A 20761-nucleotide genomic window follows, 5' to 3' on the forward strand; every position below is an offset into this window, starting at 1 on the left:
AAATTATGCCCATGCCCAATATACAATTATCGAGGTTAAAGATGTCATGCTAGAAAAAGACCGTGCAACCTTCTAATCTGGAATTGTGCCACGGATCCCTAAGCCATGATTAAAAAAGTGGGAAACAAGACCATGAACCCGACGTGAATCGAACATGCAACCTTCTGATCTGGAGTCAGACGCGCTACCATTGCGCCACGGATCCCTTACCGATATGTGACTCTAATTCCAATGCTTCGCGACCTGTGAATTATACCCAAGTCCAATATACAACGCAACTTTCTGATCTAGAGTGCGCTACCATTGTGGCACGGATCCCTAAGCCATGATCGAAAAAGTGGGAACAAGAACTTGAACCCAACGTGAATCGAACATGCAACCTTCTGATCTGGAGTCAGACGCGCTACCATTGTGCCACGGATCCCTTATCGATATGTCACTCTAGTTCCAATGCTACGTGGACTGTAAATTATACACAAGCGAAATATACAACGCAACTTTCTGATCTAGAGTGCTCTGCGGCCCGTAAATTATGCCCATGCCCAATATACAATTATCGAGGTTTAAGATGTCATGCTAGAAAAAGACCGTGCAACCTTCTAATCTTGAGTTGTGCCACGGATCCCTAAGCCATGATTAAAAAAGTGGGAAACAAGAACATGAACCCGACGTGAATCGAACACGCAACCTTTTGATCTGGAGTGAGACGCGCTACCATTGCGCCACGGATCCCTTACCGATATGTGACTCTAATTCCAATGCTTCGCGGCCTGTAAATTATACCCAAGCCCAATATACAACGCAACTTTCTGATCTAGAATGCGCTACCATTGTGGCACGGATCCCTAAGCCATGATCGAAAAAGTGGGAACAAGAACTTGAACCCAACTGAATCGAACACGCAACCTTCTGATCTGGAGTCAGACGCGCTACCATTGCGCCACGGATCCCTTATCGATATGTCACTATAGTTCCAATGCTACGCGGACTGTAAATTATACACAAGCGAAATATACAACGCAACTTTCTGATCTAGAGTGCTCTACCCAATAAATTATGCCCATGCCCAATATACAATTATCGAGGTTAAAGATGTCATGCTAGAAAAAGACCGTGCAACCTTCTAATCTGGAGTTGTGCCACGGATCCCTAAGCCATGATTAAAAAAGTGGGAAACAAGAACATGAACCCGACGTGAATCGAACACGCAACCTTCTAATCTGGAGTCAGACGCGCTACCATTACGCCACGGATCCCTTACCGATATGTGACTCTAATTCCAATGCTTCGCGGCCTGTGAATTATACCCAAGTCCAATATACAACGCAACTTTCTGATCTAGAGTGCGCTACCATTGTGGCACGGACCCCTAAGCCATGATCGAAAAAGTGGGAACAAGAACTTGAACCCAACGTGAATCGAACATGCAACCTTCTGATCTGGAGTTAGACGCGCCACGGATCCCTTATCGATATGTCACTCTAGTTCCAATGCTACGCGGACTGTAAATTATACACAAGCGAAATATACAACGCAACTTTCTGATCTAGAGTGCTCTGCCCCGTAAATTATGCCCATGCCCAATATACAATTATCGAGGTTTAAGATGTTATGCTAGAAAAAGACCGTGCAACCTTCTAATCTGGAGTTGTACGGGATCGAACACGCAACCTTCTGATCTGGAGTCAGACGCGCTACCATTGCGCCACGGATCCCTTACCGATATGTGACTCTAATTCCAATGCTTCGTGGCCTGTAAATTATACCCAAGCCCAATATACAACACAACCTTCTGTTCTGGAGTCAGACGCGCTATCGTATACCCACGGATCCCTAAGCCATGATTGAAAGAGTGGGAAACAAGAACTTGAACCCGACGTGAATCGAACACGCAACCTTCTGATCTGCAGTCGGACGCGCTACCATTGCGCCACGGATCCCTTACCGATATTTGACTCTAATTCCAATGCTTCGCGGACTGTAAATTATACCCAAGCCCAATATACAACGCAACTTTCTGATCTAGAGTGCACTCGGCCCGTAAATTATGCCCATGCCCAATATACAATCATCGATGTTAAAGATGTCATGTTAGAAAAAGACCGTGCAACCTTCTGATCTGGAGTCAGACGCGCTACCGTTGTTCCACGGATCCCTATGCCATGATCGAAAATGTGGGCAACAAGAAATTGAACTCGAAGTGAATCAAACACACAACCTTCTGATCTGGAGTCAGACACACTACCATTGCGCCATGGATCCCTTATCAATATGTCACTCTAGTTCCAATGCTACACGGACGGTAAATTATACCCCAGCGAAATATACAACCCAACTTTCTAATTTAGAGTGCTCTGCGGCCTTAAAGATGTCATGTTAGAAAAAGACCGTGCAACCTTCTGATCTAGAGTTGTGCCACGGATCCCTAAGCCATGATCGAAAAAATGGGAACAAGAACTTGAACCCGACGTGAATCGAACACGCAACCTTCTGATCTGGTGTCAGACGCGCTACCATTGCGCCACGGATCCCTTATCAATGTCTCACTCTAGTTCCAATGTTACGCGGACTGTAAATTATACCCAAGCGAAATATACAACGCAAATTTCCTCAGCCATGATAAAAAAATTGGGAAACAAGAACTTGAACCCGTGAATAGAACACACAACCTTTCGATCTGGAGTAAAATGCACTACCATTGCACCACGGATCCGTTATCGATATTTCACTCTAGTTCCAATGGTACGTGGCTTTTAAATTATACCCAAGCCTAATATACAACGCAACTTTCTGATCTAGAGTGCGCTACCATTGTGGCACAGATCCCTAAGCCATGATCGAAAAAGTAGGAACAAGAACTTGAACCCAACGTGAATCGCACACGCAACCTTCTGATCTGGAGTCAGAAGCGCTACCATTGCACCACAGATCCCTTATCGATATGTCACTCTAGTTCCAATGTTACGCGGACTGTAAATTATACCCAAGCGAAATATACAACGCAACTTTCCTCAGCCATGATAAAAAAATTGGGAAACAAGAACTTGAACCCGACGTGAATAGAACACACAACCTTCGGATCTGAAGTAAGATACACTACCATTGCACCACGGATCCGTTATCGATATGCCACTCTAATTCCAATAGTACGTGGCTTGTAAATTATACCCAAGCCCAATATACAACGCAACCTTCTGATCTAGAGTGCGCTACCATTGTGGCACGGATCCCTTGTCAATATGTCACTCTAGTTCCCGCTACGCGGCCCGTAAATTATGCCCATGCCCAATATACAATTATCGAGGTTAAAGATGTCATGTTAGAAAAAGACCGTGCAACCTTCTAATCTGGAGTCAGACGCGCTACCGTTGTGCCACGGATCCCTAAGCCGTGATAAAAAAGTGGGAAACAAGAACTTGAACCCGACGTGAATCGAACATGCAACCTTCTGATCTGGAGTCAAACGCGCTACCATTGCAACACGAATCCCTTATCAATATGTCACTCTAGTTTCAATTCTACGTGGACTGTAAATTATACCCAAGCGAAATATACAACGCAACTTTCTGATCTGCCCGTAAATTATGCCCATGCCCAATATACAATTATCGAGGTTAAAGATGTCATGCTAGAAAAAGACCGTGCAACCTTCTGATCTGGAGTTGTGCCACGGATCCCTAAGCCATGATCAAAAAAATGGGAAACAAGAACTTGAAACCGACGTGAATCGAACACCCAACCTTCTGATCGGGAGTCAAACGCGCTACCATTGCGCCACGGATCCCTTACCGATATGTCACTCTAGTTCCAATGCTTCGGGGACTGTAAATTATACCCAAGTCCAATATACAACTCAAATTTCTGATCTAGAGTGCACTCGACCCGTAAATTATGCCCATGGCCAATATACAATTATCGAGGTTAAAGATGTCATGTTAGAAAAAGACCGTGCAACCTTCTGATCTGGAGTCAGACGCGCTACCGTTGTTCCACGGATCCCTAAGCCATGATCGAAAATGTGGGCAACAAGAACTTGAACCCGAAGTGAATCGAACACGTAACCTTCTGATCTGGAGTCAGACGCGCTACCATTGCGCCACAGATCCCTTATAAATATGTCACTCTAGTTCCAATGCTACGCGGACTATAAATTATACCCAAGCGAAATATACAACGCAACTTTCTAATCTAGAGTGCTCTGCGGCCTTAAAGATGTCATGTTAGAAAAGACCGTGCAACCTTCTGATCTGGAGTTGTGCCACGGATCCCTAAGCCATGATAAAAAAAAGTGGGAAACAAGAACTTGAACCCAACGTGAATCGAACACGCAACCTTCTGATATGGAGTCAGACACGCTACCATTGCGCCACAAATCCCTTATCGATATGTCACTCTAGTTCCAATTCTACGTGGACTGTAAATTATACCCAAGCGAAATATACAACGCAACTTTCCTCAGCCATGATAAAAAAATTGGGAAACAAGAACTTGAACTCGCCGTGAATCGAACACACAACCTTCTAATGTAGAGTCAGATGCACTACCATTGCACCACAGATCCCTTATCAATATGTCACTCTAGTTCCAATGTTACGTGGCCGTTAAATTATACCCAAGCCCAATATACAACGCAACTTTCTGATCTAGAGTGCACTACCATTGTGGCACGGATCCCTTGTCAGTATGTCACTCTAGTTCCCGTGCTACGCGGCCCGTAAATTATGCCCATGCCCAATATACAATTATCGAGGTTAAAGATGTCATGTTAGAAAAAGACCGTGCAACCTTCTGATCTGGAGTCAGACGCGCTACCATTGCGCCAAGGATCCCTTATCAATATGTCACTCTAGTTCCAATGCTACGTGGACTGCAAATTATACCCAAGCGAAATATACAACGCAACTTTCTAATCTAGAGTGCTCTGCGGCCTTAAAGATGTAATGTTAGAAAAAGACCGTGCAACCTTCTGATCTGGAGTTGTGCCACGGATCCCTAAGCCATGATAAAAAAAGTGGGAAACAAGAACATGAACCCATGAATCGAAGACGCAACCTTCTTATCTGGAGTCAGACGCGCTACCATTGCGCCACGGATCCCTTACCGATATGTCACTCTAGTTCCAATGCTTCGCGGACTGTAAATTATACCCAAGTCCAATATACAACGCAAATTTCTGATCTAGAGTGCACTCGGCCCGTAAATTATGTCCATGCCCAATATACAATTATCGAGGTTAAAGATGTCATGTTAGAAAAAGACCGTGCAACCTTCTGATCTGGAGTCAGACGCGCTACCGTTGTTCCACGGATCCCTAAGCCATGATCGAAAATGTGGGCAACAAGAACTTGAACCCGAAGTGAATCGAACACGTAACCTTCTGATCTGGAGTCAGACGCACTATCATTGAGCCACGGATCCCTTATCAATATGTCACTCTAGTTCCAATGCTACGCGGACTATAAATTATACCCAAGCGAAATATACAACGCAACTTTCTAATCTAGAGTGCTCTGCGGCCTTAAAGATGTAATGTTAGAAAAAGACCGTGCAACCTTCTGATCTGGAGTTGTGCCACGGATCCCTAAGCCATGATAAAAAAAGTCGAACACGCAACCTTCTGATCTGGAGTCAGACGCGCTACCATTGCGCCACAAATCCCTTATCGATTTGTCACTCTAGTTCCAATGCTACGTGGACTGTAAATTATACCCAAGCGAAATATACAACGCAACTTTCCTCAGTCATGATAAAAAAATATACAACGCAACTTTCCTCAGCCATGATAAAAAAATTGGGAAACAAGAACTTGAACCCGACGTGAATCGAACACACAACCTTGTGATGGGAGTCAGATGCACTACCATTGCACCACAGATCCCTTATCAATATGTCACTCTAGTTCCAATGCTACGTGGCCGTTAAGCTATACCCAAGCCCAATATACAACGCAACTTTCTGATCTAGAGTGCACTACCATTGTTGCACGTATCCCTTGTCAGTATGTCACTCTAGTTCCCGTGCTATGCGGCCCGTAAATTATGCCCATGCCCAATATACAATTATCGAGGTTAAAGATGTCATGTTAGAAAAAGACCGTGCAACCTCTAATCTGGAGTCAGACGCGCTACCGTTGTGCCACGGATCCCTAAGCCGTGATATAAAAAAAGTGGGAAAGAAGAACTTGATCCCGACGTGAATCGAACAAGCAACCTTCTAATCTGGAGTCAGACACACTGCCATTACACCACGAATCCCTTATCAATATGTCACTCTAGTTCCAATACTACGCGGACTGTAAATTATACCCAAGCGAAATATACAACGCAACTTTCTGATCTAGAGTGCTCTGGCCCGTAAATTATGCCCATGCCCAATATACAATTATCGAGGTTAAAGATGTCATGCTAGAAAAAGACCGTGCAACCTTCTGATCTGGAGTTGTGCCGCAGATCCCTAAGCCATGATAAAAAAAGTGTGAAACAAGAACATGAACCCGACGTGAATCGAAGACGCAACCTTCGGATCTGGAGTCAAACGCGCTACCATTGCGCCACGGATCCCTTACCGATATGTCACTCTAGTTCCAATGCTTCGCGGACTGTAAATTATACCCAAGCCCAATATACAACGCAACTTTCCTCAGCCATGATAAAAAAATTGGGAAACAAGAACTTGAACTCGACGTGAATCGAACACACAACCTTTTGATCTGGAGTCAGATGCACTACCATTGCACCACAGATCCCTTATCAATATGTCACTCTAGTTCCAATGCTACGTGGCCGTTAAATTATACCCAAGCCCAATATACAACGCAAATTTCTAATCTAGAGTGCACTACCATTGTGGCGCAGATCCCTTGTCAGTATGTCACTCTAGTTCCGGTGCTACGCGGCCCGTAAATTATGCCCATGCCCAATATACAATTATCGAGGTTAAAGATGTCATGTTAGAAAAAGACCGTGCAACCTTCTAATCTGGAGTCAGACGCGCTACCGTTGTGCCACCCTAAGCCATGATACAAAAACTAGGAAACAAGAACATGAACCCGACGTGAATCGAACACGCAACTTTCTAATCTGGAGTCAGACGCACTACCATTGCACCACGGATCCCTTATCAATATGTCACTCTAGTACCAATACTACACAGACTGTAAATTATACCCAAGCGAAATATACAACGCAACTTTCTGATCTAGAGTGCTCTGGCCCGTAAATTATGCCCATGCCCAATATACAATTATCGAGGTTAAAGATGTCATGCTAGAAAAAGACCGTGCAACCTTCTGAAATGGAGTTGTGCCACGGATCCCTAAGCCATGATCAAAAAAGTGGGAAACAAGAACATGAACCCGACGTGAATCAAAGACGCAACCTTCTGATCTGGAGTCAGACGCGCTACCATTGCGCCACAGATCCCTTACCGATATGTCACTCTAGTTCCAATGCTTCGCGGTCTGTAAATTATACCCAAGTCCAATATACAACGCAAATTTCTGATCTAGAGTGGACTCGGCCCGTAAATTATGCCCATGCCCAATATACAATTATCGAGGTTAAAGATGTCATGTTAGAAAAAGACTATATGCCCAATATACAATTATCGAGGTTAAAGATGTCATGTTAGAAAAAGATCGTATGCCCAACATACAATTATCGAGGTTAAAGATGTCATGTTAGAAAAAGATCGTATGCCCAACATACAATTATCGAGGTTAAAGATGTCATGTTAGAAAAAGATCGTATGCCCAATATACAATTATCGAGGTTAAAGATGTCATATTAGAAAAAGACCGTGCAACATCCTGATTTGGAGTTGTGCCACGGATCCCTCAGCCATGATAAAAAAAGTGGGAAACAAGAACTTGAACCCAAGTTCTACCTTCTGATCTGGAGTCAGACGCGCTACTATTACGCCACGGATCCCTTATCAATATGTCACTCTTGTTCCAATGTTACGCAGCCTGTAAATTATACCCAAGCCCAATATACAACGCAACTTTCTGATTTAGAGTGCGTTAAAGATGTCTTGTTAGAAAAAGATCGTGCAACCTTCTGATTTGGAGTCAGACGCGCTACCGTATCCCCATGAATCCCTAAGCCGCAACCTTCTGATCTAAAGTCAGACGCGCTACCATTGCGCCATGGATCCCTTATCAATATGTCACTCTAGTTCCAATGCTACAGCCTATAAATTATACCCAAGCCCAATATACAACGCAACTTTCTAATTTAGAGTGCGCTACCATTGTGCCACGGATCCCTTGTCAGTATGTCACTCTAGTTCCAGTGCTACGCGGCCTGTAAATTATGGCCATGCCCAATATACAATTATCAAGGTTAAAGATGCCATGTTAGAAAAAGACCGTGCAACCTTCTGATCTGGAGTCAGTCGCGCTACTGTATCCCCACGGCTCCCTAAGCCATGATCAAAAAAGAAGGAAACAATAACTTGAACCCGACGTGAATCGAACACGCAACCTTCTGATCTAGAGTCAGATGCACTACCATTGCGCTACGAATCCGTTATTAATATGTCACTCTAGTTCCAATGCTACGTGGCCTGTGAATTATACCCAAGCCCAATATACAACCCAACTTTCCTATCTAGAGTGCGCTACCATTGTGGCACGGATCCCTTGTCAGTATGTCACTCTATTCCAGTGCTACGCGGCCCGTAAATTATGCCCATGCCCAATATACAATTATCGAGGTTAAAGATGTCATGTTAGAAAAAGTCTGTGCAACCTTCTGATCTGGATTCAGACGTGCTACCGTTGCCCTACGGATCCCTAAGCCATGATCGAAAAAGAGGGAAACAATAAACTTGAACCCGACGTGAATCAAACACGCAACCTTCTGATCTGTTGTCAGACGCGCTACTATTGCGCCACAGATCCCTTATCCATATGTCACTCTAGTTCCAATGCTAACGCTGCCTATAAATTATACCCAAGCCCAATCTACAATAGAACTTTCTGATCACTCTAGTTCCAATGCTAACGCGACCTGTAAATGAAACCCAAGCCCAATCTACAACACAACTTTCTGATCACTCTAGTTCCAATGCTAACGCGACATGTAAATTAAACCCAAGCCCAATCTACAACACAACTTTCTGATCACTCTAGTTCCAATGCTAACGCGGCAAATTCGGCAAATTATACCCAAGCCCAATCTACAACACAACTTTCTGATCACTCTAGTTCAAATGCTAACGCGGCCTATAAATTATACCCAAGCCCAATCTACAACAAAACTTTCTGATCACTCTAGTTCCAATGCCAACGCGGCCCGTAAATTATACCCAAGCCCAATATACAATGCAACTTTCTGATCTAGAGTGCGAAATGCCAACGCGGCCTGTAAATTATACCCAAGCCCAATATACAACGCAACTTTCTGATCTAGAGTGCGCTACCATTGTGCCACGGATCCCTTGCCGTGGCCTGTAAAATATACCCAAGCCAAATATACAACGCAACTTTCTGATCTAGAGTGCGCTACCATTGTGCTACAGATCTCTTGTCAGTATGTCACTCTAGTTCCAGTGCTACACGGCCCATAAATTATGCTCATGCCCAATATACAATTATCGAGGTTAAAGATAACATGTTAGAAAAAGATCGTGCAACCTTCTGAACTGGAGTCGCGCTACCGTTGCCCCACAGATCCCTAAGCCATGATCGAAAAAGAGGGAAACAATAAACTAGAACCCGACGTGAATCAAACACGCAACCTTCTGATCTGGAGTCAGACGCGCTACCATTGCGCCACAGATCCCTTATCGTTACGTCACTCTAGCTCCAATGCTATGCGGCCTGTAAATTATACCCAAGCCCAATATACAACGCAACTTTCTAATCTAGAGTGCGCTACCATTGTGCCACCGATATGTCACTCTAGTTCTAATGCTAACGCGGCCTGTAAATTATACCCAAGCCCAATATACACCACAACTTTCTGATCACTCTAGTTCCAATGCTAACGCGGCCTGTAAATTATACCCAAGCCCAGTATACAACGCAACTTTCTGATCTAGAGTGCGCTACCATTGTGCCACGGATCCCTTGCCAGTATCGTAAATTATGCCCATGCCCAATATACAATTATCGAGGTTGAAGATGTCCTGTTAGAAAAAGACCGCACTACCATTGCCCCACAGATCCCTAAGCCATGATAAAAAAAGTGGGAAACAAGAACTTGAACCCGACGTGAATCGAACACAAAGCTTCTGATCTGAAGTCAAACGCGCTACCATTACGCCACGAATCCCTTATCGATATGTCACTCTAGTTTCAATGCTACGTGGACTGTAAATTATACCAAAGCCCAATATAAAACGCAACTTTCTTATCTAGAGTGCTCTACGGCCCGTAAATTATGCCCATGCCCAATATACAATTATTGAGGTTAAAGATGTCATGTTAGAAAAAGACCGTTCAACCTTCTAATCTGGAGTCTACCGTTGTGCCACGGATCCCTAAGCCATGATCAAAAAAGTGGGAAACAAGAACTTGAACCCAACGTGAATCGAACATGTAACCTTCTAATCTAGAGTCAAATGCGCTACCATTACACCACGGATCCCTTATTGATATGTTACTCTAGTTTCAATGCTACGTGGACTATAAATTATACCCAAGCCCAATATACAAGGCAACTTTCTGACCTAGAGTGCTATGCGGCCCGTAAATTATGCACATGCCCAATATACAATGATCGTTAAAGATGTCATGTTAGAAAGAGACCGTGCAACCTGATCTGGATCGGATCCCTCAGCCATGATAAAAAAAAGTGGGACACAAGAACTTGAACCCAACCATTAATCGAACACGCAACCTTCTGATCTGGAGTCAGACACAATACCATTGCGCCACGGATCCCTTATTGATATGTCACTCTAGTTCCAATGTTACGCAGCCTGTAAATTATACCCAAGCCCAATATACAACGCAACTTTCTAATTTAGAGTGCGCTACCATTGTGCAACGGATCCCTTGTTAGTATGTCATTATGCCCATGCCCAATATACAATTATCGAGGTTAAAGATGTCATGTTAGAAAAAGACCGTGCAACCTTCTGATCTGGAGTCAGACGCGCTACCGTATCCCCACGGATCTCTAAGCCATGATCGAAAAAGAGGGAAACAAGAACTTGAGACACGCTACCATTGCGCCATGGATCCCTTATCGATATGTCACTCTAGTTCCAATTCTATGTAGCCTGTAAATTATACCCAAGCCCAATATACAACGCAATTTTCTAATTTAGAGTGCGCTAGCATTGTGCCACGGATCCCTTGTCAGTATCTCACTCTAGTTCCAGTGCTACGCGGCCTGTAAATTATGCCCATGCCCAATATACAATTATCGAGGTTAAAGATATCATGTTAGAAAAAGACCGTGCAACCTTCTGATCTGGAGTAAGACGCGCTACCGTATCCCCACGGATGCCTAAGCCATGATCGAAAAAGAGGAAAATAAGAACTGGAACCCGACGTGAATCAAACACGCAACCTTCTGATCTGGAGTCAAACGCGCTACCATTGTACCACGAATCCGTTATTGATATATCACTGTAGTTCCAATGCTACGCGGCCTGTAAATTAAACAAAAGCCCAATATACAACGCAACTTTCTGATCTAAATTGCGCTACCACATCCCTTGTCAGTATGTCACTCTTGTTCCAGTGGCCCATAAATTATGCCCATGCCCAAAGATGTCATGTTAGAAAAAGACCGTGCAACCTTCTGTCGGATCCCTTGTCAGTATGTCACTCTTGTTCCAGTGGCCCGTAAATTATGCCCATGCCCAAAGATGTCATGTTAGAAAAAGACCGTGCAACCTTCTGTCGGATCCCTTGTCAGTATGTCACTCTTGTTCCAGTGGCCCGTAAATTATGCCCATGCCCAAAGATGTCATGTTAGAAAAAGACCGTGCAACCATCTGATCTTGAGTCAGACGCGCTACCGTTGCACCACGGATCTCTAAGCCATGATCGGGAGAGAAAAACTTGAACCCGACGTGAATCGAACACGCAACCTTTAGATCTGGAGTCAGACGCGCTACCATTGCGCCACGGATCCCTTATCGATATGTTAATCTAGTTCCAATGCTACTCGGCCTATAAATTATACCCAAGCCCAATATACAACGCAACTTTCTAATTTAGAGTGCGCTACCATTGTGCCACGGATCCCTACGCCATGATCAGATGTCATATTAGAAAAAGACCGTGCAACCTTCTGTTCTGGAGTCAGACGCGCTACCATATCCCCACGGATCCCTAAGCCATGATCGAAAGAGTGGGAAACAAGAACTGGAACTCGACGTGAATCGAACACGCAACCTTCTGACTTGGAGTCAGACGCGCTACCATTGCGCCACGGATCCCTTATCGATATGTCACTCTAGTTCCAATGCTACGCAGCCTGTAAATTATACCCAAGCCCAATATACAACGCAACTTTCTAATTTAGAGTGCGCTACCATTGTTCCACGGATCCCTTGTCAGTATCTCACTCTAGTTCCAGTGCTAAGCGGCCCGTAAATTATGCCCATGCCCAATATACAATTATCGAGGTTAAAGATGTCATGTTAGAAAAAGACCGTGCAACCTTATGATCTTGAGTCAGACGCGCTACCATTGCGCCACGAATCCCTTATCGATATGTCACTCAAGTTCCAATGCTCCGCGGCCTGTAAATTATACCCAAGCCCAATATACAACGCAACTTTCTGATTTAGAGTGCTCTACCATTGTGCCACGGATCCCTAAGCCATGATCGAAAAAGTGGGAAACTATAACTTGAACCCGACGTGAATCGAAGGCGCAGCCTTCTAATCTGGAGTCAGCTGCGCTACCATTGCGCCACGGATCCTTTATCGATATGTCACTCTAGCTTCAATGCTACGCAGCCTGTAAATTATACCCAAACCTAATATACAACACATCTTTCTGATCTAGAGTGCGCTACAATTGTGCACGGATCCCTTGTCAGTATGTCACTCTAGTTCCAGTGCTAAGCGGCCCGTAAATTATGCCCATGCCCAATATACAATTATCGAGGTTAAAGATGTCATGTTAGAAAAAGACCGTGCAACCTTATGATCTTGAGTCAGACGCGCTACCATTGCGCCACGAATCCCTTATCGATATGTCACTCAAGTTCCAATGCTCCGCGGCCTGTAAATTATACCCAAGCCCAATATACAACGCAACTTTCTGATTTAGAGTGCTCTACCATTGTGCCACGGATCCCTAAGCCATGATCGAAAAAGTGGGAAACTATAACTTGAACCCGACGTGAATCGAAGGCGCAGCCTTCTAATCTGGAGTCAGCTGCGCTACCATTGCGCCACGGATCCTTTATCGATATGTCACTCTAGCTTCAATGCTACGCAGCCTGTAAATTATACCCAAACCTAATATACAACACATCTTTCTGATCTAGAGTGCGCTACAATTGTGCACGGATCCCTTGTCAGTATGTCACTCTAGTTCCAGTGCTAAGCGGCCCGTAAATTATGCCCATGCCCAATATACAATTATCGAGGTTAAAGATGTCATGTTAGAAAAAGACCGTGCAACCTTCTGATCTTGAGTCAGATGCGCTACCGTTGCCCCACGGATCCTTAAGCCATGATCGAAAAAGAGGGAAAGAAGAACTTGAACTCGACGTGAATCGAACATGCAATCTTCTGATCTGGGGTAAGACGCGCTACCACTGCACCACAGATCCCTTATAGATATGTCTCTACATATAGTTCAAGTAATCATACTATAGCCAGAGTGTTCTTAGTTTATTGGATTTAGATTAATGATCGTAAAGTTCACTTTATTCAATAACAATCTTTACTCAATAAACAACAATAATAACTTTATTGAAAATAGAATATGTTTTTGTTTACAAACTATGAGTTTTAGGACATAAAACCCAAGAATGTCGAGGTTAAAGATGTCATTGTTAGAAAAACACCGTGCAACCTTCTGATCTGGAGTCAGACGCGCTAGAGTCAAACGCACTACCATTGCGCCACGAATCTCTTATCAATATGTTACTCTAGTTCCAATGCTACGGGCTCTAAATTATACCCAAGCCCAATATAGAACGCAACTTTCTGACCTAGAGTGCGCTACCATTGTGACACGGATCCCTTATCAGTATGTCACTCTAGTTCTAGTGCTTCGTGGCCTGTAAATTATGCCCATTTCTAATATACAATTGTCGAGGTTAAAGATGTCATGTTAGAAAAAGACCGTGCAACCTTCTAATCTAGAGTCAGATGCGCTACCGTTGCGCCACGGATCCCTAATCAATCTTTCACTCTAGTTATTTCGAGGTTAAAGGTATCATTGTTAGAAAAAGACCGTGCAACATTCTGATCTGGAGTAAGACGCGCTACCGTTGCCCCACAGATCCCTAAGCCATGATAAAAAAAAGAGTGAACGAAAAACTTGAACCCAATTTGAATCGAACATGCAACCTACTGATCTGGAGTCAGACACGCTACCATTTCGCTATTCGCCACGGATCCCTTATTGTCACTCTAGTTCCAATGCTACGCGGCCTTTAAATTATACTCAAGCCCAATATACAACGCAACTTACAGATCTAGAGTGCGCTACCACTGTGCCATGTATCCCTAATCCATGATCGTAATTCTGATCTAGAGTTAGACGCACTACCATTGTGCCACAGATCCCTTATCGATATGTCACTCGAGTTCGAATTCTACACAGCCTGTAAATTATACCCAAGCTCAATATACAACGCAACTTTCTGATTTAGAGTGCGCTACCATTGCGCCACGGAACTCGAGTTCCAATGCTACGCGGCCTATAAATTATACCCAAGCCCAATATACAACGCAACTTTCTGATCTAGAGTGCTACAATGCAACTTTCTGATCTAGAGTGAGCTACGATTGCGCCACGGATCCCTAAGCCATGATCGAAAAAGAGTGAAAGAAGAATTTGATCCCGACATCAATCGAACACGCAACCTTCTTATCTGGAGTCAAACGGGCTACTATTGCGCCACAAATCCCTTATCAATATGTCAATCTAGTTCCAATGCTACGCTTCCCGTAAATTATACCCAAGCCCAATATACAACCCAACTTTCTAATCTAAAGTGCGCTACCATTGTGCCACGGATCCCTAAGCCATGATCGTAAAAGACTGAAAGAAGAACTTGAACCTAACGTGAATCAAACACGCAACCTTCTGATCTGGAGTCAGACGCGCTATCATTAAGCCACGGATCCCTTATCGATATGTCAGTCTAGTTCCAATGCTACGCGGCCGGTAATTAAACCCAAGCTCAATATACAATGCAACTTTCTGATCTAAAGTGCGCTACCATTGTGTTGGATCCCTTGTCAGTATGTCACTCTAGTTCCAGTGCTACGCGGCCCGTAAATTATGCCCATGCCCAATATACAATTATCGAGGTTAAAGATGTCATGATAGAAAAAGACTGTGCAACCTTCTGATCTGGAGTCAGACACGCGACCGTTGCCCCACGGATACTTAAGCCATGATCGAAAAAGAGGGAAACAAGAACTTGAACCCAACGTGAATCGAACACGGTTGATCTGGAGTCAGACGCGCTACCATTGCGCCACGGATCCCTTATCAATATGTCACTCTAGTTCCAATGCTACGTGGCTTGTAAATTATACCCAAGCCCAATATACAACGCAACTTTCTGATCTAAAGTGCGCTACCATTGTGGCACGGATCCCTTCTCAGTATGTCACTCTAGTTCTAGTGCTATGCGGCCTATAAATTATGTCCATGCCAAATATACAATTATCGAGGTTAAAGATGTCATGTTAGAAAAAGACCGCCCATGCCCAATATACAATTATCGAGGTTAAAGATGTCATGTTAGAAAAAGACAGCCCATGCCCAATATACAATTATCAAGGTTAAAGATGTCATGTTAGAAAAAGACTCTGCAACCTTCTGATCTGGAGTCAAACGCGCTACCGTTGCCCCCATGGATCCCAAAGCCATGATCGAAAAAGAGTGAAAGAAGAATTTGAACCCAACATGAATCTAACACGCAACCTACTAATCTTGAGTCAGACGCGCTACCATTGTGCCACGGATACCTTGTCGATATGTCACTCTAGTTCCAATGCTATGTGGCCTGTAAATTATACCCAAACCCAATATACAACGCAACTTTCTGATCTAAAGTGCTCTACCATTGTGCCACGGATCCCTATCCCATGATCTTAAAAGAGTGAAAGAAGAACTTGAACGCAACGTGAATCAAACACGCAACCTTTTGATCTGGAGCTAGACGCTCTACCATTGCGCCACGGATCCCTTATCGATATGTCACTCTAGTTCCAATGTTACACGGCCGGTAAATTATACCCAAGCCCAATATACAACGCAACTTTCTGATCTAGAGTCCGCTGCCATTGCGCCACGGATCCCTTATCAGTATGTCACTCTAGTTCCAATGCTACGCAGCCTGTAAATTATACCCAAGCCCAATATACAACGCAACTTTCTGATCTAGAGTGCGTTACCATTGCGCCACGGATCCCTAATCATCCCTTATCAGTATGTCACTCTAGTTCTAGTGCTACGCGGCCTGTAAATTATACCCAAGCCCAATATACAATGCAACTTTCTGATCTAGAGTGCGCTACTATTGCGCCACGGATCCCTTATCAGTATGTCACTCTAGTTCTAGTGCTACGTGGCCTGTAAATTATGCCTATACCCAATATACAATTGTCGTGCAACCTTCTAGTCTGGATTTAGATGCGCTACCGTTGCGCCACGGATCTCTAATCAATCTGTCACTCTAGTGATGTCTGATGGTGTTAATATAACACATGCGGAAGCAATTTGGATCTTAGGCACTTTTAGAACATCAATTATAGTAAATAACTAGCATGTTCATAAGTATTAAAACTTAATGAGTTTAGATACTAACCTTTTGTAGTTCAAACTCTTTTTTCCTCACGAACCGGTTTCGAACCACCACTAGTGTCTTCTCCACTATCCTCCGGCCTTAGAACGGGATTGTGGTATCTGGTGAGTGATAAAACTTGGGAGGGATTTTGTATATGTGAAAAGAGTGTTTGTGAGAGGTTTTTCGGAAGGTTTTTCACCAAGAAGCAGAAGACCTTCCATGTACCATGATCACCCTATTTAAAGAGTCATGTTTGCATGTTCATGCAAATTTGAGATCACCAAATTTTGACACTTCAAATTCCACTCAAATGTTTGGGATTATGTGGAAAGCATGTTTGAGTTAACCAAATTTTGACACTCAAAATTCCGCTCAAACTTGTGGGGTTTATTTGGCAAGCATGCAAGTTTGGTTGAACCAAATTTTGACACCTCAAAATTCCACTAACATGGAATTTTCCATTAAATGAAGTCAACATTTTGACTTTCTTCATTTTAATTCAACCATTAATTTGAATAATGAATTTCAAATTAACGTAACATTAAATGATTAATTAAACTATTTAATTAATATTTAATATTAATTCAAATGTCAATCCCAATCAATTCCGACACATAATTGATTAAGATATTTAAATCTTATTTAAATATCTCAGATTCTCTCCTTTTGTTTAATTCGTAAATAAAATAAAAATGCGGTTAAATATATCGTATATATGTAGCGCATATTCCCTAATTTGAATTCGAACTCACTCGTCACACTGTTCTATGGTTTAGTCCGATATGAGCTAGCAGAGGGACCTAATGGACCTATAGATCATGGGCTCCAACGATCCAAGATTAACCGGTTAAACTCATTAACCTTGTTAACCAACATTCGTTAACTACTAGGACACTCCACTATAGCCTAGTAGTTGCACTCCCCTCACTATAGATATATTTCTATCCATTTGATATAACCATGATTAGTAAGTCGATCTTTCACAGGTTGTTCGTAACTAGAGCTGGGTCAATTTACCGTTTTACCCCTAAAGTTACTTCTTGTTCCTTATGTCTCACTGATCCTCTAATCAACAATTAGTTTGTGGTACAACCAGTAAACCGAATCCCTCTCAGGCTAATGAGAGGGTGGGGCCCCTTGCAAGACCTGGAGTCAGTGCTTAAGGGAACTACCTCTCTTCTATCCCTAAAAGTGGGTAGGAGTGAATTCCATCTTGCACCCCACGTCCCCAGCCATTCACCCAGTCTTACCCCTGAAATGGGAGGCCTATTGAGTCGGCGAACTAGAGCCACTCTCACCCATGCAAATCTAAGGATAATTCTGAATAATAGGAGTTCATGGTTAGCTCAAAACTGAGTTACCTAGGTTATCGAATGAAAAGAAAATCAGTCTCAACAGTAAACGACATTAAAAAGTGAGAGTGGTTTCCTTCATGGTCCGATTTTATGCAATACTCATTGCATAGGACGCCCCCACTCACATGTCTCCACATGTACAATTTAGTAATCACATTGTTTATATCATATACAAAAGTGGGCCGCATCCATAGTGTCCCCAGAATAAGGTACTCAGTCTTATCCTTATACTATAGATCATTTTGACTATATATACTTGAACTTGATCCACTCTTATGTCTTACATATAGTTCAAGTAATCATACTATAGCCAGAGTGTTCTTAGTTTATTGGATTTAGATTAATGATCGTAAAGTTCACTTTATTCAATAACAATCTTTACTCAATAAACAACAATAATAACTTTATTGAAAATAGAATATGTTTTTGTTTACAAACTATGAGTTTTAGGACATAAAACTCAACAATGTCGAGGTTAAGATGTCATTGTTAGAAAAACACCGTGCAACCTTCTGATCTGGAGTCAGACGCGCTAGAGTCAAACGCACTACCATTGCGCCACGAATCTCTTATCAATATGTCACTCTAGTTCCAATGCTACGGGCTCTAAATTATACCCAAGCCCAATATAGAACGCAACTTTCTGATCTAGAGTGCGCTACCATTGTGCCACGGATCCCTAAGCCATGATCGTAAAAGAGTGAAAAAAGAACTTGAACCCGACGTGAATCAAATATGCAACCTTCTAATCTTTAGTCAGACGCGCTACCATTGCGCCACGAATCTCTTATCAATATGTCACTCTATTTCCAATGCTACGTGGCCTAAAAATTATACCCAAGCCCAATATACAACGCAACTTTCTGATCTAGAGTGCGCTACCATTGCGCCACGGATCCCTTATCAGTATGTCACTCTAGTTACAGTGCTACGCGGCCTGTAAATTATGCCCATGCCCAATATACAATTGTCGAGGTTAAAGATGTCATGTTAGAAAAAGATCGTGCAACCTTCTAATCTAGAGTCAGATGCGCTACCGTTGCGCCACGGATCCCTAATCAGTATGTCACTCTAGTTATAAAGTGATGTCGAGTTAGACGCGCTACCGTTGCGCCACGGATCGTCACTCTTTTTATAAAGTGATCTGGAGTTAGATTTCACTCTAGTAAATTAGGAGTTAGATGTGCTCAGTATGTCACTCTAGTTTATAAGAATTAACTCGCTATCATTGCACCACGGATCCCTAAGCCATGATAGAAAAAAAAGTGAAAGAAGAAGTTGAACCCGACGTGAATTGAACATGCAACCTTCTAATCTGAAGTTAGATGTACTACCATTGCACCACAAATCCCTTATCAATATGTCACTTGAGTTCCAATACTACGCGACTTGTAAATTATACCCAAGCCCAATATACAACGCAACTTTCTGATCTAGAGCGCTACCATTGTGCCACGGATCCCTAAGCCATGATCGTAAAAGAGTGAAAGAAGAACTTGAACCCGACGTGAATCAAACATGCAACCTTCTGATTTGGAGTCAAACGCACAACCATTGCGCCACAAATCCCTTCTCAATATGTCCCTCTAGTTCCAATGGTATGCGGCCTGTAAATTATAACCAAGCCCAATATACAACGCAACTTTCTGATCTAGAGTGCGCTACCATTGTGCCATGGATCCCTTATCAGTATGTTACTCTAGTTCCAGGGTTACGCGGCCGTTAAATTATGTCCATGCCCAATATACAATTGTCGAGGTTAAAGATGTCATGTTAGAAAAAGACCGCGCAACTTTCTGATCTTGAGCCAAATGCGCTACCGTTGCGCCACGGATCCCTAATCAGTATGTCACTCTAGTTTATAAGTGAGCTGGAGTTAGACGCGCTACCATTGCTCTACGGATCCCTAATCAAAATGTCACTCTAGTTTATAAGAATTAATTCGCTATCATTGCACCACGGATCCCTAAGCCATGCTAGAAAAAGAGTGAAAAAAAGAACTTGAACCCGACATGAATCAAACGCGCAACCTTCTAATCTGGAGTCAGACGTGCTATCATTGTGCCACGAATCCCTTATCGATATGTCACACTAGTTTCAATGCTACGCGGCCAGTAAATTATACCCAAGCCCAATATACAATGGCCAAGGTTAAATTTGGAATATTCATAATTATCAAAGGATGTCATGCTAGAAAAAGAGAGAAAAAAAAAACTTGAACCTAACATGCAATCTTTGAATCGGGAGTCAGACGCGCTACCATTGGGCCACAGATCCCTTATTGATATGCCACTTCTAGTTCCAAGAGTGAAAGAAGAACCTGAACCGACATGAATCGAACACGCAACTGTCAAAACGAGTGAAAGAAGAACTTGAACCCGACGTGAATCAAACACACAACCTAATTTGGAGTCAAACTCACTATCATTGCACCACGTATCCCTAATCGGTATGTCC

The 20761-nt window shown here is 43.1% G+C and overlaps 12 non-coding genes across 12 annotated transcripts; all 12 read right to left on the reverse strand.

The window, feature by feature from the left end:
• Positions 1 to 133: 133 nt before the first annotated feature.
• On the reverse strand, positions 134 to 205 carry TRNAW-CCA (transfer RNA tryptophan (anticodon CCA)). Its single transcript has one exon. It is a non-coding gene; the product is annotated as a tRNA-Trp (tRNA).
• A 147-nt stretch (positions 206 to 352) lies between these two features.
• On the reverse strand, positions 353 to 424 carry TRNAW-CCA (transfer RNA tryptophan (anticodon CCA)). The gene has a single exon. It is a non-coding gene; the product is annotated as a tRNA-Trp (tRNA).
• A 236-nt stretch (positions 425 to 660) lies between these two features.
• On the reverse strand, positions 661 to 732 carry TRNAW-CCA (transfer RNA tryptophan (anticodon CCA)). The gene has a single exon. It is a non-coding gene; the product is annotated as a tRNA-Trp (tRNA).
• A 452-nt stretch (positions 733 to 1184) lies between these two features.
• Positions 1185 to 1256, reverse strand: TRNAW-CCA (transfer RNA tryptophan (anticodon CCA)). Its single transcript has one exon. It is a non-coding gene; the product is annotated as a tRNA-Trp (tRNA).
• Positions 1257 to 1868: 612 nt separating this feature from the next.
• TRNAC-GCA (transfer RNA cysteine (anticodon GCA)) lies at positions 1869 to 1940 on the reverse strand. Its single transcript has one exon. It is a non-coding gene; the product is annotated as a tRNA-Cys (tRNA).
• Positions 1941 to 2459: 519 nt separating this feature from the next.
• On the reverse strand, positions 2460 to 2531 carry TRNAW-CCA (transfer RNA tryptophan (anticodon CCA)). The gene has a single exon. It is a non-coding gene; the product is annotated as a tRNA-Trp (tRNA).
• Positions 2532 to 4034: 1503 nt separating this feature from the next.
• On the reverse strand, positions 4035 to 4106 carry TRNAW-CCA (transfer RNA tryptophan (anticodon CCA)). The gene has a single exon. It is a non-coding gene; the product is annotated as a tRNA-Trp (tRNA).
• Positions 4107 to 4304: 198 nt separating this feature from the next.
• On the reverse strand, positions 4305 to 4376 carry TRNAW-CCA (transfer RNA tryptophan (anticodon CCA)). Its single transcript has one exon. It is a non-coding gene; the product is annotated as a tRNA-Trp (tRNA).
• A 2973-nt stretch (positions 4377 to 7349) lies between these two features.
• TRNAW-CCA (transfer RNA tryptophan (anticodon CCA)) lies at positions 7350 to 7421 on the reverse strand. The gene has a single exon. It is a non-coding gene; the product is annotated as a tRNA-Trp (tRNA).
• A 2292-nt stretch (positions 7422 to 9713) lies between these two features.
• TRNAW-CCA (transfer RNA tryptophan (anticodon CCA)) lies at positions 9714 to 9785 on the reverse strand. Its single transcript has one exon. It is a non-coding gene; the product is annotated as a tRNA-Trp (tRNA).
• Positions 9786 to 12020: 2235 nt separating this feature from the next.
• TRNAW-CCA (transfer RNA tryptophan (anticodon CCA)) lies at positions 12021 to 12092 on the reverse strand. Its single transcript has one exon. It is a non-coding gene; the product is annotated as a tRNA-Trp (tRNA).
• A 235-nt stretch (positions 12093 to 12327) lies between these two features.
• TRNAW-CCA (transfer RNA tryptophan (anticodon CCA)) lies at positions 12328 to 12399 on the reverse strand. Its single transcript has one exon. It is a non-coding gene; the product is annotated as a tRNA-Trp (tRNA).
• Between the last annotated feature and the right edge of the window lie 8362 nt (positions 12400 to 20761).

The sequence above is a fragment of the Cucurbita pepo genome, chromosome 9, assembly GCF_057944985.1.
Source record: "Cucurbita pepo subsp. pepo isolate OVF chromosome 9, ASM5794498v1, whole genome shotgun sequence".
Classification (NCBI taxonomy): Eukaryota; Viridiplantae; Streptophyta; class Magnoliopsida; order Cucurbitales; family Cucurbitaceae; genus Cucurbita; species Cucurbita pepo.